The sequence below is a fragment of the Hemiscyllium ocellatum genome, chromosome 18, assembly GCF_020745735.1.
Source record: "Hemiscyllium ocellatum isolate sHemOce1 chromosome 18, sHemOce1.pat.X.cur, whole genome shotgun sequence".
Classification (NCBI taxonomy): Eukaryota; Metazoa; Chordata; class Chondrichthyes; order Orectolobiformes; family Hemiscylliidae; genus Hemiscyllium; species Hemiscyllium ocellatum.
In genome coordinates this window covers 14404627-14422891 of record NC_083418.1, presented here as the reverse complement: position 1 = coordinate 14422891, position 18265 = coordinate 14404627, and the positions used below count along the sequence as shown (strand labels likewise).

Below are 18265 nucleotides of genomic sequence, written 5' to 3'. Positions count from 1 at the left end.
GAGATAACTAATAAACTCAACCTCCATCTGTGTCAAGGCTCATCATCACTCAATGATTCCTAAATGTATTCCTGATGCTCAACGACCCTCTGAAGTGACCTGGCAGCTGTGTCACTGCAGTGAGGACGTCAATGAGAAGTCTAATTGGATAGACCTTCTGACATTGACCCAGACACCAAAGTACAACAAAGGCAATCCCAGGCCAGTCCACCCTGTAAAACCCTCCTGATTCATAGCCAGGAACTTGGATTGAACCTGGGAGGGGTGTCTCACAGAGACGGAGAGAGGGGGAGCACAGTGTAACACAGCCCAATGGGAATCTCCCCAACAATATCTCAATACTCCCCATGGAGTCTCATGGTTAAACAAGGGAAAGGAAACCTCGTGCTGTTTGCCACGTACCATCCTCCCTCAGCTGATGAATCAGTATTGCTCCAGGTTCACCATCACTTAAAGGGAAGCACAAGGGCACAAAATGTACTGGGGGGGGGGGGGGGGGGGATTTCACCGGCCACCAACAAGACCAGCTGGCCGAGCTGGTCAGGTGGTAAGGGACACAGCTGCTAGACCGGGCCTGTGGTAGGCACTGAGGGAACCAACAAGAGGCAAAAACATACTCAACCTGTCCTGGGTGAATATGCCCATGACAATGTAGATCAGGGTAAACACTGTACAGCCCTCGTGCAGAAACAGAAACCTTAAAGTGTAAAGGAACAGGCTGAGGAGAGACACCCTCCCTGCTGTGATCTACCACTCTGTTCAAGTGCCAATGATCAGTGACCCAGTTCCAGCACCCAGTTTGCACAGACACGTACCTATCTATTCCATCTGTCTCTCTCTCTCAATGCCTTGAAAACATTTAATCAGGTCACTCCTTAACTTATCAACTTCCGGGCCATTGTCGTTTGCAGGATTGTACCTTACAATGTAACCCTTATTACTGTCCACGTCCCATTCTGATAAACCGACCCTGCACCCCAGCTAACACTGGGACATCTTACATATGGTGCAGTAGCAAGAACTGCAACTCTGGGCTCACTCATGCTTTTTGGGAGGCTTGCGTTTTGTCATATTCAGCATTACCCTCGTCTTGTCGGCTGTTTCGATGGTTTTCTGCACCTTTTCAGGTACAGTCCATGCCTCACACTGAGGAGATCCTCTGTCCAGCTGTTTGACATGATCACTGAGCTAACAGGGACCATTTCAGATCCATACTGGGCATGTAGGAGGTACCACAAACACAGTCCACTCCCATCCCATTCCTCATGACACCACAGCACCACACACTAGTGCAACAGATAAGAATGAATTGTTCGGACCTACCCTCAGCCAGAACTGGCACGTACCCAGGGTACAGGGACAATAATGGTGCCCTTCCCTATTTTAACAATAGTCCTGAAGACTTGTGCTCCAGAACACGCCACTCCTTGAGCCAAGCTGTTCCAGTCCAGTTCCAGGTATCTACCCAACAATGCGGATAATTGCCCAGTTATGTCCTGGATATAAAAAGGACAAATCCAACCTGGCCAAATACTGACCCATCAGTCAACTCTCCATCATTAGTAAAGTGATGGACGGTGTCATCAACAGTGCTATCACACAGCATCTGCTGAATGATAACCTGCTCAGTGATGCCTAGTTTGGGTTCCGCTAGGGCCACTCAGCTCCTGACCTCATTACAGCCTTGGTTCAAACATGGACAAAAGAACTGAATTCCAGATGGTGAGGTGAGAGTGACAGCCCTTGAGATCAAGGCTGCCTTTGCCCGGGTGTGGCATCAAGGAGCCCGGGCTAAACTGAATCAATGGGTATTAGGGGGTAAACTCTCTGGGGGTTAGAGTCAGACCTGACAAATAGGAAGATGGTCGTAGCTGTTGGATGTCAGTCATCTCAGCTCCAGGATATCTCTGCAGGAGTTCCTCAGGGTAGTGTCCTAGGCCCAACCGTCCTCAGCTGCTTCATCAATGACCTTCCATCTACCATAAGGTGGGAAATGGGGATATTTGACGATGATTGCCCAATGTTCAGCACCATTCGCAACTCCTCCGATCCTGAAGTAGTCGGTGTTCAAATGAGGAGAAACCTCTTCACCCAGAGAGTGGTGGCTGTGTGGAATGCTCTGCCCCAGAGGGCAGGGGAGGCCCAGTCTCTGGATTCATTTAGGAAAGAGTTGGATAGAGCTCTCAAAGATAGTGGAATCAAGGGTTATGGAGAGAAGGTAGGAACAGGATACTGATTAAGGATGGTCAGCCATGATCATATTGAATGGTGGTGCAGGCTCGAAGGGCTGAATGGCCTACTCCTGCGCCTATTGTCTATTGCAACAAGATCTGGACAATATCCAGGGTTGGGCCAACAAGTAACATTCACACCACACAAAGGTAATAACCATCTCCAATAGTCTAACCACCACCCTTTGACATTCACCATCACTGAATCCCACACGAACAACATCCTGGGAGTCACCATTGACCAGAACCGCCACTGGACTTGCTACAAAAACACAGGAGTTACTGTATTTATACCCAGTTTTGACTTTAAAAAATAGTTAATTGCAACAACCTGTTTCTTGCTTCCTGTCAGCCTGGGGTGAAGAGACAGGTAACCTGGGGAAATGTGTGTACTTCTTTATAAAAAACTCAACTGTTTCACGGTAATAGTGAGGCTTGATTTTCGGTGCATTCACCCAGTGACATGGGATACTGTACTGTCTGAACATTTGATCTGACAGTTGTAAACACATGTCTATATATATTAGGGAAACCTGGTCATTTTCATCCGGCCTTCTGTGGAACTCTGCCACACACTAGTCCCCAGTGTGAGAGACAACCATTCCCCGCTAGACCCTGCCAGGTCACCTCCAGGATCCCCCCCTACTCTTGTAGCTCTTTGCTGTTTGACCACATGCCTTTTGAAAGTCCATTTGCTACACACCACCTGCATTACCCTCACCAAGGGTCAACTCATCAAAAACACTCTCACACTTCAACCCAAGATGGCATCAATGCCAAGATGTGAGATGGCTAGACAAACATGAGAAGGCCAGAAACAGCAAACAGAGCTTTCAACGGTGTAGTAACTGCTTAAACTGCAATGATCGCTTGAAGATGATTAAATGTGTCAGGCCCGTTTGTAGCCGATGATTATACATCAGTGTCAAACTCAATTAAACCTGCAAGTTTTCTGTATCAAACCCAATGATCCTGTGATGGTTATTATTTATGTCAAGCTCAATTATCCCTCGTTAATTACTCTCCATCTATAGCTGCTGCCCACGTCCTGATCTACACTCAGTGTTGAGCAGTCATTACCCTCCAAGCTCACTGACCTACTCCGACATTGGCTCAGTCTGAACATTCCCATTGTTTGGAATCTCTCCCCCATTGGCGGAGCATCACTTGGGACAGAGCTCCGGCCTGTAAGCCACTCCCCACTGAAGGCTTGCTGAATTTGAGCCGCAAATAATTGCGACTGTACCAGCCAGTCCTCAACTCCCCATCCTCCAGGAATAGTTTCCCTCTGTCCAATTCATCACCTTAGCCTCTCGAAAACCATTTATAAAATCAAACCTTACCCCTTTAACCTTCCAGCAAGTATAAACCGGAATTATTTTCTGTTGATGTTTACAATCTACAATTCTCTTCCAATCTCTACTTTATAATCCATCCCTCCTGAAGTTGATCAGCTCTACCTTTTTGACATCCAGTGTTTGAAGGGCATTTGTCACAGTTGATTAATTTAGTCTGTCAATGTGGCATATACTTCCATTTACACCGATTATAACAGTCTGTCTCAGATAGGAATGTGTGTCGTTCCCCGCTCTACAGCGTAGTTGCCAACACCACCGCCTTAAACCGAACTACATCTGATTGAGGATCTGCCCATTATCGCTCACTGTGTGTGCCCTGATGTTTGGGTATCACCTCATCTATACTTCACCTTCAACTTCCCCCAACAACCTCTTCATCAGATGCTTTCCCGAAGTCCCTATTAATAATAGACGGTTTTCCGAATGGATTGAACAGATGCTGGATTTGGAAGATTACAGTGAGTGCTATGGGTGAAACCCAGGTTGGAGAACCCACCTGGCCCTGGTCCCATGGCCCTCCCCCTCACTGCTGTGAGTGATGATTCATTTCACTGACGCTCCATTCTTGATTCAAGATTCGTTTCCACACGCTGGCTTCTCCCTCTGCTGGGAAATATTACTGCAAAATAAATTGTTCAGCGCGCCAACCACACAGCCCTCCCCCTTCACCTTGGGCACCAGGTTTCAAACTGGCACCAGGGGTAAAGGGGAAACCCACATGACCAAAGATCCCAGAATTCCTCAGGGCCAGTAAGGAGCTGCTGTTGCTGCTGCGTACAAATGCCAAACTGTTAGCGAGTTGCGAGAAGATTGGGTTGAGGTTCTGGATGTAGGTTTGCTCACTGAGCTGGAAGGTTCATTCCCAGACATTTCTTCGCCATACTGATGGCGTTACCTAGTATGGTGGCGAAACATCTGAAAGCAAACCTTCCAGCTCAGCGAGCAAACCTACATCCCAGTCAAACTGTTGTCTGCATATTTCTGAACGTCTCAACTCATCAGGCATTTTTCCTTCACCCTGAAGTGATTTCCCTTTCGTTCCAATTCTCTGCCCTCCTCTAATACCCAGAAGACCCAAATTCCTCAAAATGCTAGTGTTGATTCAGTGATAATACTGCTTTGGGCTCCACAGCAGCAGCTTGGACAGACGAGCTAGGCTGCCACTCCAATGCTGTACTGAGGGGGTTCTGCACTGTTTGGAAGGGCAGGGCGCTGGAGAAGGTGTTAAACTGAGGCTGCAAATCGATGAGAGTGAGGGAGGACACGAGAAGTGTCCTTATACTGACTCTGCCAGCAACCCACTCCGTGAACACACCCCAGTCTCTTTCCAGTCACTTAGTAGGCGGCACGGTGGCACAGTGGTTAGCACTGCTGCCTCACAGCGCCAGAGACCCGGGTTCATTTCCCGCCTCAGGCAATTGTCTGTGTGGAGTTTGCACATTCTCCCCGTGTCTGCGTGGGTTTCCCCCTGCTGCTCCGGTTTCCTCCCACAGTCCAAATAATGTGCAGGTTAGGTGAATTGGCCATGCTAAATTGCCCGTAGTGTTAGGTGAACGGGGTAAATGTAGGGGAAGGGGTCTGGGTGGGTTGCGCTTCAGAGGGTCGGTGTGGACTTGTTGGGCCGAAGGGCCTGTTTCCACACTGGAGGTAACCTAATCTAAAACATTTGCTACTTTGTTTCCCAACATCTCACGAGTGAATCAAAACCAAAAGCAAGTTCTGAGGAAAGGCCACTGGGCCTGGAACGTTAACCCGGATTCCTGGCTGCAGATGCTGCCACACTCCAGCGGAGTAATTAGTGTTTCTGATCACAACAGTGACTGCATTTCACGACATTTCTTTGACTCTAGTAGTTATGGCCATCCGAAGGCAATGGAAGGAGAGCGTTTCTTCTGTTTCCCTCACTCTGCTCATTTTGGCACACTTTCCTGGTCACAGAATCAGGAAATGAGAGACTGCAGATGGAGCATTCCAAAAATCACGGAATGATACAGTGTGGAAATACACCTTTGGGTCCAACCTGACCTTATTCCCAATAACACTAGTCCCACCTGCCTGGGGTTAGCAATACCCCTCCTAACCTTTCCTCTTCGTGGGCTTATCCAAATGTCTGTGAAATCATACCGGCATCCACCACTTCCTCTGGCAGTTCATTCTACACACGAGCCACACTGTGTAAAAACATTGCCCCTCGTGACCTTTGTAAATCTCTCTCCTCCCACCTTAAAAATAAGCCCCCTAGGTTTGAACTCCCCCACCCTGGGGAGAAGACCCTTGCTCTACACCTTACCTATGACTTTGTAACCCTCAATCAGGACGTCCCACCTCTGCCATTTTAGTGGGCAACAGAGGCAAACTGATGGGGAGCAGGGGAGACTGGGTGAGGCCGACTGATGGATGAAGCAGAGGTGAGGGCTGAGAGGCACGAGACAGGGGCCGGATGGAAAAGTGTGGCACTACCGAGAGATGCATCGCCAACAGGTGAAAGGTTCCAGCTACACTCATGTACAGACATCTCCATTCCTGTCAAAATCAGCAAACAATTCCACTGCACCGACATATAATGTAGAGAATGGATAAACTCTCCAATACATCGCAGCTATTAGAAGAATGGGCCACGTTGACATGGGGTTTCCTCCGGGTGCTCCAGTTTCCTCCCACAACCCAAAGATGTGCAGGTCAGGGTGAACTGGCTATGCTAAACTGCCCAGAGTGTTCAGGGATGTGTAGGTTAGCTGCATTAGGCAGGGGTAAACACAAAGCAGTAGGGGAATGGGTCTGGGTGAGTTACTCTTCGGAGGGTCAGTGAGGACTTGATGGGCCGAAGGGCCTGTTTCCACACTGTAGGGATTCGAATGACACTTGCTGACCAGCAGACTCAGCTTAAAACACAGGGCGGTCATGTGACAGACACCAGGAGCTGTGCATCAAGAGCTGACCCTCAATATTAACACCAGCACAGGCAGAGGATGAGAGGGAGATGGAACGGAGGAGGAAAACAACACGGGAAAAGGATAAGAGAGAGTGAGGAAATAAAACAGAGGACAGGAACGTGATGGGAGTGTTTACAAACGGAAAGAGCAAGAAAAAAAATTGGAAGTAAACGGAGGGAGAAAAAGGCTGAAAGGACAGAAGGAGGCAGAGGGAAAAATGAAGAGAAAGAGGGGGCGAGGTGGATTGAAAGAAAGATCGAAGGGAACAGAGGTGAAAGGCCAGAGAGAGAGAGATCACCTTGTGCCCAATTCCCCTGCGTGAAGCCACAGGATGCTTTGAAAAAAAAAGTGCTGAATGAATCCGAGCTGTTGCCTGGAGAGAGTGGATTGAGATTCAGAGGAACAAAAGACCGAGAGATAGAAGATGGGGGAAGAAAGGATGAAAGAGATATTGTGAGAGGGAAAGATCAGGACGAAAAGGAGGTGGGAGGTGAAAGGAGAAAGGGTCAGGCAGAGACGCAGAGGGAGGGAAACCTCCTCTCACCCTGATCCAGACTAACAAACATTTGATAAGCTGCAAACAATGGGGTTGTAAAGAGAGAGGGAGGTAGAGCATAGGGAGCCATTGTGAAACAATCCCCAGTGCAGTCTGATGGGTAGTTACAGGTTGAGAACCTGCACTGAGGGAATAGCTCCCGAGCACTGCGTTCTCACTAACCTGGAACCGAGCTGCACCTTCCCCCTGGGACAGCAATGAGAAAGAATGTTACTGCAGCCAGTAAGGGGGAGGTTTAAATAGACTTACTACCCGAAGGTGATGGAGATTTCCAAAAGATAATTACACGCCTGCCCTGGTGAATGCTGAAGCAGTAATTGTGTTTTTTCCTTACCTCAGTAAAAGGTTGGGAGGTGTGCTCAGTTCAAGGTTGCGATCAAATCCTCCCTTTCGATCACTGCTGCCTGGGTACAGGGTGTTTGAGATTCCCCCACACACTCCACATGCAGCCTCTTCACCAGCCAGGGTTTGGCAGTGTGGCTGACTCGCACTCTCCACTGTGTGTGTGTGTGGGGGGGGGGGGGGGGGAGCAGCGAAGGACAGCAACACAGCACTAATCAGCAACAATCTCTCCAGCCCGCCTTCAAATCAAATTCCTCCCTTCCCAGGCTGTGCATCTATCCCCCTCTCCTTTCAAATAAACCGAAATAACCCAAGAAAGCAGCACCACTTAGACTTCAGAATATAGCAAGATGATATAAATTGTCAGGGATACTGGGGGGGGGGGGGGGGGTGAGGTTATAGATAACTAGTCAATCACTGCAACTGACAGCAGCAGGAACAGCTCATTCACAGACAGTGGAATCAAAAACAGCAGCTTTTAGTCACCATCTGCAAAGGGATGGACAGGTTTCGGGACTGTATATCTTTAAAGAGCTGTTAAGTAGCTGACAGCCACTGTACATTTCTTCAAGGGGGTTAAAAATTCAAAATATGCCTGTCAATTGTGACTGAAGAAGCAAGTTCAGTCTTCCAAATGGTCCGGATAAAGGCTGAACTGGTCGGAAACAGGAACAAAGCCGAGTATGAGGAGGTTTCTTTTGAGTCCAGCACGAGAGGATCAAGAGGGAAAGGCAGAATAAAATACAGTGACTGAAAAACAAATAAATGGACTGAAAAGGCTTCCAGAGCTAAAACAAAATGTGGGTCTGTCAAGGACAGGACCCAGAGGAGTTTCTAACGAGCAATAAAGAAATGGCAACGAAGGTAAAATGTTACTTAGTGCCTGTTTTCACGAAGAAAGAAACACGAAATCTCCCAGAAACAGAGCTCCAAAGCAGGAAGGAGAATGAGGAAACCAGCATAAAGTAGGTTAGACTGAAGGAAGTCACGGGGCTGAACCTGATGGTCCTCATCACTGAGTGCTGAAGGAGGTGGCTATAAAGATGGTTCACACATTGGTGATCTCTAACTACCCAACAGCGTGGAAACGTTCCCCAGGTAGGTTGTGTAGACAAGAAGCAGAACAAATCCAACCCGGCCAATTTCCACCCCATCAGTCTCCATACAGCCATGCAGTGAGATGATTGGTTTTGACCAATGCAGATTCAATAACCCAAAGGGCTTTTTTTCTGGGCTGCAGACCTCGACGACTCAAAGTGGAAACCTGTGAAGCAATAAAGTGCTCAGTGACACTTAGTTTGGGTTTGACAGCCCTTGACATCAAAGCTGCACTCAAGTGAGTGTGGAATCAAGGAGCCTGAGCAAAGCTGGGATCAATGGGTATTAGGGGGCAAACTCTCCAGGGGTTAGAGTCAGACCTGACAAATGGGAAGATGGTCATAGCTGTTGGATGTCAGTCATCTCAGCTCCAGGACATCTCTGCAGGAGTTCCTCAGGGTAGTGTCCTAGGCCCCACCATCTTCAGCTGCTTCATCAATGTCTATCCCTCTACCATAAGGTCAGAAATGGGGGATGCTTACCAACAATCTCACAATGTTCAGGACCATTCTCAGCTCCTCAGATACTGAACCAGTCCACGTCCAAGTGCAACAAGATCTGGCCAATATCCAGGGGTAGGCGGACAAGTGGCAATTAATATTTACACAACAAACATCCCAGACAATGACCATCTCTCCTTCAAGAGAAAATCTTAATCAGAAACTGAACTAAACACACCGGCTCTAAGATCAGGTCAGAACTACTGCAGCGGACTCCCCAAAGCCTGTTCACCATCAGTAAGGTGCAGGTCAGGAGTGTTTGATGAAATTCATAATTTTTCCATCCATTTGTGTTCTGACCTTGTGACTGTGAAGAGCAAATTAACTGGGGGACAGTAACCTGCAGTGAACAGGGTCTAGAACAGGAATGATATCGAGCCGGCCAATGAAAAAGGGTGGGGGATTCTTAGGAGGATGGCAATAAGTGGGCGGCACGGTGGCACAGTGGTTAGCACTGCTGCCTCAGCGCCAGAGACCCGGGGTTCAATTCCCGACTCAGGCGACTGACTGTGTGGAGTTTGCACGTTCTCCCTGTGTCTGCGTGGGTTTCCTCCGGGTGCTCCGGTTTCCTCCCACAGTCCAAAGATGCGCAGGTGAATTGGCCATGCTAAATTGCCCGTAGTGTGAGGTAAGGGGTAAATGTAGGGGTATGGGTGTTGCGCTTCGGCGGGTCGGTGTGGACTTGTTGGGCCGAAGGGCCTGTTTCCACACTGTAAGTAATCTAATCTAAAAAAAAAGTCACTCCGAATGGCTCAGTCAGCCAGGGGCAGTGGAGAATGAAGTATTGGAAGTGAGATTCCATCTGAAAAGGTGCTCCTGTGGGAATGTGGACAAACCACCATATGCCCAGAAGTGGACATCCTAAACTAACCCACAGCTGGGGAAATTGGGCCTGACAGAAAAATGGCCAAACTCAGGCAAACAGCAGCCATTGGCTGCAGAAAACCATGGAAACCAAGGTCAATGAGGTCACAAAGGTTCAGGGTGAACCAGTTATCAACTCTTGTGCATTGAAGAAGTATCGACAGACCTCCTGGCACCTTAACTTCCAGCCTGATGGCATACACTTTACACCTCCCTGGCATGGCAACAGTGAAGGGTGTTGGTGTGACCCCACTGGATGCTTTACATCACACTCATGACCCCATTGGTCAAAGGCCACAGGTCACTCACAAAGGTCCAGGGGCAAGGGGGTTAAAAATTCACACCGAGAAGCCACCCTTTCAGTGAAGACTCTCAGCAAGACTTGCGGCAGGACACCACGTGGTAATCAGGAGGAGAGCCACTCCGACCTGCGGGACCCATCTTGGTGGAAGAGAGCCAGCCCTTTGTCAGAGAGGAAGGAGATTCCAAAGGCCTAGCTCAAACACATGGATCAGTGTGGGTAATACCTTTTCTCAGAGATATAGAGCTTGATAGACAGCAAGTACAGTGGGAATTCGGGAAATATTTTGTTTATAAAATCAAGTTGAACTGCAAACCAACTTCTGTGTCCACTTCACAAATTACAGCACGTGTTTTTAATATAGAAACTGGTTGAAGTGTCCAACAACAATGTCAGCACTCGGAGGTTCTGACAGTCAGTGGGTGGAGCAAGTGTTGGATTTAAGGCAAGAGCTCTGGAAGCTAAAGAGACTAACAGGAAGCCTATAAACCAGGAATAATTCAATGCAGCAGAGAGTAGAGCTAAAGGAAGCCCACAACCAATATTTGCTTGGTGCAGCTGAGAATGATCGGAGTTCAGAGAAACCTAATGGCAAGACCAACTTAGAGATGTTCACTGTCCATTGAAGAGCTGGGTGACTGTCTGCAAGAGTGCAGTCGAGAGAATCCAGGAGAGCCCAGTCCCTGGACTGGGGGGCAGAGTTGTACTTTCAGATTATGAGCATTCTTTGAGGCATGGACTGCTGACAGTTCTTCCCAAGGGACAGGAAATGAAGACTGGCTGAGCTAGTGCCACCCCCATCCCGGGAGTGATGAAAAATCATTCAGTCTGAAGTTTTCACTTGTACGTCATATTCCTGGCCATTCTCCCACATTTGAGCCTTTGGAAAACTGTGGTCATCTAATTCCTGCCTGTGCCTCCTCTGGGAGTGTACCCTATTCCCTGGCATCACAGACCCACCAGTCAGGAAAGGTAATCCTTGTAGAATTCTCCGGTTGGTTTGAGAGACTGTCCATGGCCTCTCATTTCCAAGATTTCCTCCAGCCCCCACAGATTGACTCCACTGCTTTCTATCCCATCCTTGCGGCACGCCAATGAGCTGCACTGTAACACCCGTCTGAAAGGCAGCAATATCCAGGGCTCTCTCAGGCAGCACGGGGTGGCCAGGAATCAGGCTGAGAGATAACCAAAGCAGGGAGGCCATGACCCACACAGACCCTGTCCCCTCTCGAGGGTGCCCTCTGTGCCGGGGTTATCTCTAAGTCTCTGCCATGTGATGTGCGTGTGTGCCCACTGGGTTTTGACATAGAGTATCAAGAGAACAATTTCACATCATTCTGCCAAACTGATAATATTCAAACCCAATTTCACACTATCTCACAAAGCTGAGCACAGCCAGCCTGCTCAGATAATGCCAGTGTCAGTGGGATCATCCCTTTATTGCTGCTCTGTGGGATTAGTGTTACTGCTAATTCCACACAGTCTGAATCAAAGCTGGTGAAACCGTCCGAGGGGTATCACAGCAATGGCTTGTTGGGATTAAACAGCGGATTAATGACTGTAACAGTGAGGGGAAGGCAGCAGGGAGTGAGTGATATGACCCATTCCTCACAAGGACCAGCTCCCAGGGTCATCCCGGGATCGTCACTCCCCAGTGTCGCTGAAAAACACAGCAAAGACCATCCACTCACAAGGCACAGACACCAGCAACAATTCAAACACAGCGAGCTGTAATACACTCCAGAACACCACACAGATCGGCCAGAAAACAGACATCTTCCAGAATCACCCCCCACCACCCGCGCACAACACCCAATACAGACTGCGCCAGACTCTCTCTCTCCCCATTAAACAGTAAGTGCCAGTCTCTCTCTCTCTCTCCCCCCATTAAACAGACTGCACCAGACTCTCTCTCTCACAAATAAACAGACTGCACCAGACTCTCACTCTCTTTCCCCATTAAACAGACTGCGCCAGACTCTCTCCCCAATAAACAGACTGCACCAGACTCTCTCTCCATTAAACAGACTGCACCAGACCCTCTCCCTCTCCACATTAAACAGACTGCGCCAGACACTCTCTCCCCATTAAACAGACTGCACCAGACTCTCTCTCCCAAATAAACAGACTGCACCAGACTCTCTCTCTCTCCCCATTAAACAGACTGCACCAGTCTCTCTCTCTCTCTCCCCAATAAACTGACTGCACCAGACTCTCTCTCTCCCCATTAATAGACTGCGCCAGACTCTCTCTCCCCAATAAACACACTGCGTCAGACTCTCTCTCCCCAATAAACAGACTTCACCAGACTCTCTCTCTCCCCAATAAACAGACTGCACCAGACTCTCCCTCTCCCCATTAAACAAACTGCGCCAGACTCTCTCTCTCTCTCCCCATGAGACAGACTGCACCAGACTCTCTCTCTCCCCAATAAACAGACTGCACCAGACTCTCCCTCTCCCCATTAAACAAACTGCGCCAGACTCTCTCTCTCTCTCCCCATGAGACAGACTGCACCAGACTCTCTCTCCCCCAATAAACAGACTGGACCTGACTCTCACTCCCCAACAGACTGCGCCAGACACTCTCTCTCTCTCTCCCCATTAAACAGACTGCACCAGACTCTCACTCCCCAACAGACTGCGCCAGACACTCTCTCTCTCTCTCCCCATTAAACAGACTGCGACAAACTCTCTCTCTCCCTCTCCCCATTAAGACTGCACCAGACTCTCTCTCTCGCCATTAAACAGACTGCACCAGACTCTCTCCCCAATAAACAGACTGCGCCAGACTCTCTCTCTCTCCTCAATAAACAGACTGCGCCAGACTCTCTCTCCCCATTAAACAGACTGCGCCAGACTCTCTCTCCCCATTAAAGACACTGCACCAGACTCTCTCTCTCTCCCCAATAAACAGACTGCACCAGACTCTCCCTCTCCCCATTAAACAAACTGCGCCAGACTCTCTCTCTCTCTCTCCCCATTAAACAGACTGCGCCAGACTCTCTCTCCCTCTCCCCATTAAACAGACTGCACCAGACTCTCTCTCCCCATTAAACAGACTGCGCCAGAGTCTCTCTCCCCAATTAACAGACTGCACCAGACTCTCTCTCTCTCTTTCTCTCCCTCCCTCACCCGAATAAACAAACTGCCCCAGACTCACACGCCCAAATAAACCGACAGCAACAGACTCTCTCTCTCTCCCCATTAAACAGACTGCGCCAGACTCTCTCTCCCCTTTAAACAGACTGCGCCAGACTCTCTCTCCCCCAATAAACAGTCTGCACCAGACTCTCTCTCTCTCTCCCCCCATTAAACAGACTGCACCAGACTCTCTCTCTCTCCAATAAACAGACTGGACCAGACTCTCACTCCCCAACAGACTGCGCCAGACACTCTCTCTCTCTTCTCAATAAACAGACTGCACCAGACTCTCTCTCCCTCTCCCCATTAAACAGACTGCGACAAACTCTCTCTCTCCCTCTCCCCATTAAGACTGCACCACACTCTCTCTCTCCCCAGTAAACAGACTGCACCAGACTCTCTCTCTCCCCATTAAACAGACTGCGACAGACTCTCTCCCCATTAAACAGACTGCGACAGACTCTCTCTCTCTCCCCATTAAAGAGACTGCACCAGACTCTCTCTCCCCAATAAACAGACTGCGCCAGACTCTCTCCCCATTAAACAGACTGTACCAGACTCTCTCTCTCTCTCTCTCTCTCCCCATTAAACAGACTGCGCCAGAGTCTCTCTCTCTCTCTCCCCATTAAAGACACTGCACCAGACTCTCTCTCTCTCTCCCCAATAAACAGACTGCACCAGACTCTCTCTCCCCATTAAACAGACTGCGCCAGACTCTCTCTCTCTCCCCAATAAACAGACTGCGCCAGACTCTCTCTCTCTCTCCCCATTAAAGACACTGCACCAGACTCTCTCTCTCTCCCCAATAAACAGACTGCACCAGACTTTCTCTATCCCCAATGAACAGACTGCGCCAGACTCTCTCTCCCCAATGAACAGACTGCGCCAGACTCTCTCTCCCCAATGAACAGACTGCGCCAGACTCTCTCTCCCCAATGAACAGACTGCGCCAGACTCTCTCTCCCCAATGAACAGACTGCGCCAGACTCTCTCTCCCCAATGAACAGACTGCGCCAGACTCTCTCTCCCCAATGAACAGACTGCGCCAGACTCTGTATCCCCAATAAACAGACTGCGCCAGACTCTGTATCCCCAATAAACAGACTGCATCAGACTCTCTCTCTCCCCAGTAAACAGACTGCGCCAGACTCTCTCTCTCTCTCTCTCTCCCCAATGAACAGACTGTACCAGTATCTCTCTCTCTCTTCCCATTAAAAAGACTGCGCCAGAATCTCTCTCCCCCCATTAAACAGGCTGCACCAGACTCTGTATCCCCAATAAACAGACTGCATCAGACTCTCTCTCTCCCCAGTAAACAGACTGCGCCAGACTCTCTCTCTCCCCAGTAAACAGACTGCGCCAGACTCTCTCTCTCTCTCCCTAATGAACAGACTGTACCAGTATCTCTCTCTCTCTTCCCATTAAAAAGACTGCACCAGAATCTCTCTCCCCCCATTAAACAGGCTGCACCAGACTCTGTATCCCCAATAAACAGACTGCATCAGACTCTCTCTCTCCCCAGTAAACAGACTGCGCCAGACTCTCTCTCTCTCTCTCTCCCCAATGAACAGACTGTACCAGTATCTCTCTCTCTCTTCCCATTAAAAAGACTGCGCCAGAATCTCTCTCCCCCCATTAAACAGGCTGCACCAGACTCTCTCCCTCTCCCCAATAAACAGACTGCATCAGACTCTGTATCCCCAATAAACAGACTGCGCCAGACTCTCTCTCTCCCCAGTAAACAGACTGCGCCAGACTCTCTCTCTCTCTCCCTAATGAACAGACTGTACCAGTATCTCTCTCTCTCTTCCCATTAAAAAGACTGCACCAGAATCTCTCTCCCCCCATTAAACAGGCTGCACCAGACTCTGTATCCCCAATAAACAGACTGCATCAGACTCTCTCTCTCCCCAGTAAACAGACTGCGCCAGACTCTCTCTCTCTCTCTCTCCCCAATGAACAGACTGTACCAGTATCTCTCTCTCTCTTCCCATTAAAAAGACTGCGCCAGAATCTCTCTCCCCCCATTAAACAGGCTGCACCAGACTCTCTCCCTCTCCCCAATAAACAGACTGCATCAGACTCTGTATCCCCAATAAACAGACTGCGCCAGACTCTCTATCCCCAATGAACAGACTGCGCCAGACTCTCTATCCCCAATGAACAGACTGCGCCAGACTCTCTATCCCCAATGAACAGACTGCATCAGACTCTCTATCCCCAATAAACAGACTGCATCAGACTCTGTATCCCCAATAAACAGACTGCATCAGACTCTGTATCCCCAATAAACAGACTGCATCAGACTCTCTCTCTCCCCAGTAAACAGACTGCGCCAGACTCTCTCTCTCTCTCTCTCTCTCCCCAATGAACAGACTGTACCAGTATCTCTCTCTCTCTTCCCATTAAAAAGACTGCGCCAGAATCTCTCTCCCCCCATTAAACAGGCTGCACCAGACTCTCTCCCTCTCCCCAATAAACAGACTGCATCAGACTCTGTATCCCCAATAAACAGAATGCGCCAGACTCTCTCTCCCCAATGAACAGACTGTACCAGTATCTCTCTCTCTCTCTCCCCAATGAACAGACTGCGCCAGACTCTCTCTCCCCAATGAACAGACTGCGCCAGACTCTCTCTCCCCAATGAACAGACTGCGCCAGACTCTCTATCCCCAATGAACAGACTGCGCCAGACTCTCTATCCCCAATGAACAGACTGCGCCAGACTCTCTCTCTCTCTCTCTCTCTCCCCAATGAACAGACTGCGCCAGACTCTCTCTCTCTCTCTCTCCCCAATGAACAGACTGTACCAGTATCTCTCTCTCTCTCCCCAATGAACAGACTGTACCAGTATCTCTCTCTCTCTCCCCAATGAACAGACTGCGCCAGACTTTCTCTCTCCCCAATGAACAGACTGCGCCAGACTTTCTCTATCCCCAATAAACAGACTGCGCCAGACTCTCTATCCCCAATAAACAGACTGCATCAGACTCTGTATCCCCAGTAAACAGACTGCGCCAGACTCTCTCTCTCCCCAGTAAACAGACTGCGCCAGACTCTCTCTCTCTCTCTCTCTCTCCCCCTCTCTCCCCAATGAACAGACTGTACCAGTATCTCTCTCTCTCTTCCCATTAAAAAGACTGCGCCAGAATCTCTCTCCCCCCATTAAACAGGCTGCACCAGACTCTGTATCCCCAATAAACAGAATGCGCCAGACTCTCTCTCCCCAATGAACAGACTGTACCAGTATCTCTCTCTCTCTCCCCAATGAACAGACTGCGCCAGACTCTCTCTCCCCAATGAACAGACTGCGCCAGACTCTCTCTCCCCAATGAACAGACTGCGCCAGACTCTATATCCCCAATGAACAGACTGCGCCAGACTCTCTATCCCCAATGAACAGACTGCGCCAGACTCTCTCTCTCTCTCTCCCCAATGAACAGACTGCGCCAGACTCTCTCTCTCTCTCTCCCCAATGAACAGACTGTACCAGTATCTCTCTCTCTCTCCCCAATGAACAGACTGCGCCAGACTCTCTCTCCCCAATGAACAGACTGCGCCAGACTCTCTATCCCCAATGAACAGACTGCGCCAGACTCTCTCTCTCTCTCTCTCTCTCTCTCCCCCCAATGAACAGACTGCGCCAGACTCTCTCTCTCTCTCTCCCCAATGAACAGACTGTACCAGTATCTCTCTCTCTCTCTCCCCAATGAACAGAATGCGCCAGACTCTCTCTCCCCAATGAACAGACTGTACCAGTATCTCTCTCTCTCTCCCCAATGAACAGACTGCGCCAGACTCTCTCTCCCCAATGAACAGACTGCGCCAGACTCTCTCTCCCCAATGAACAGACTGCGCCAGACTCTCTCTCCCCAATGAACAGACTGCGCCAGACTCTCTATCCCCAATGAACAGACTGCGCCAGACTCTCTATCCCCAATGAACAGACTGCGCCAGACTCTCTCTCTCTCTCTCTCCCCAATGAACAGACTGCGCCAGACTCTCTCTCTCTCTCCCCAATGAACAGACTGTACCAGTATCTCTCTCTCTCTCCCCAATGAACAGACTGTACCAGTATCTCTCTCTCTCTCCCCAATGAACAGACTGCGCCAGACTCTCTCTCTCCCCAATGAACAGACTGCGCCAGACTTTCTCTCTCCCCAATGAACAGACTGCGCCAGACTTTCTCTCTCCCCAATGAACAGACTGCGCCAGACTCTCTCTCTCCCCAATGAACAGACTGCGCCAGACTCTCTATCCCCAATGAACAGACTGCGCCAGACTCTCTCTCTCTCTCTCCCCAATGAACAGACTGCGCCAGACTTTCTCTCTCCCCAATGAACAGACTGCGCCAGACTTTCTCTCTCCCCAATGAACAGACTGCGCCAGACTTTCTCTCTCCCCAATGAACAGACTGCGCCAGACTCTCTATCCCCAATGAACAGACTGCGCCAGACTCTGTATCCCCAATAAACAGACTGCATCAGACTCTGTATCCCCAATAAACAGACTGCATCAGACTCTCTCTCTCCCCAGTAAACAGACTGCGCCAGACTCTCTCTCTCTCTCTCTCTCCCCAATGAACAGACTGTACCAGTATCTCTCTCTCTCTTCCCATTAAAAAGACTGCGCCAGAATCTCTCTCCCCCCATTAAACAGGCTGCACCAGACTCTGTATCCCCAATAAACAGACTGCATCAGACTCTCTCTCTCCCCAGTAAACAGACTGCGCCAGACTCTCTCTCTCCCCAGTAAACAGACTGCGCCAGACTCTCTCTCTCCCCAGTAAACAGACTGCGCCAGACTCTCTCTCTCTCTCCCTAATGAACAGACTGTACCAGTATCTCTCTCTCTCTTCCCATTAAAAAGACTGCACCAGAATCTCTCTCCCCCCATTAAACAGGCTGCACCAGACTCTGTATCCCCAATAAACAGACTG

The 18265-nt window shown here is 49.5% G+C and overlaps 1 protein-coding gene across 2 annotated transcripts in view; it reads right to left on the bottom strand.

Annotated features, from left to right (window-relative positions):
* LOC132824136 (complement C1q tumor necrosis factor-related protein 4-like) overlaps positions 1–18265 on the bottom strand; it is a 227195-nt gene that overhangs the window by 135501 nt on the left and 73429 nt on the right. Inside the window, exon 1 of one of the 2 annotated variants that reach the window (XM_060838384.1) lies at positions 7413–7488. The exons of the other annotated variant lie outside the window; for it this stretch is intronic. The gene's annotated coding sequence lies outside the window, so the exon portion shown is untranslated. Of the gene's footprint in view, positions 1–7412; positions 7489–18265 lie in introns of those variants that run through there. 2 annotated transcript variants of the gene reach the window in all.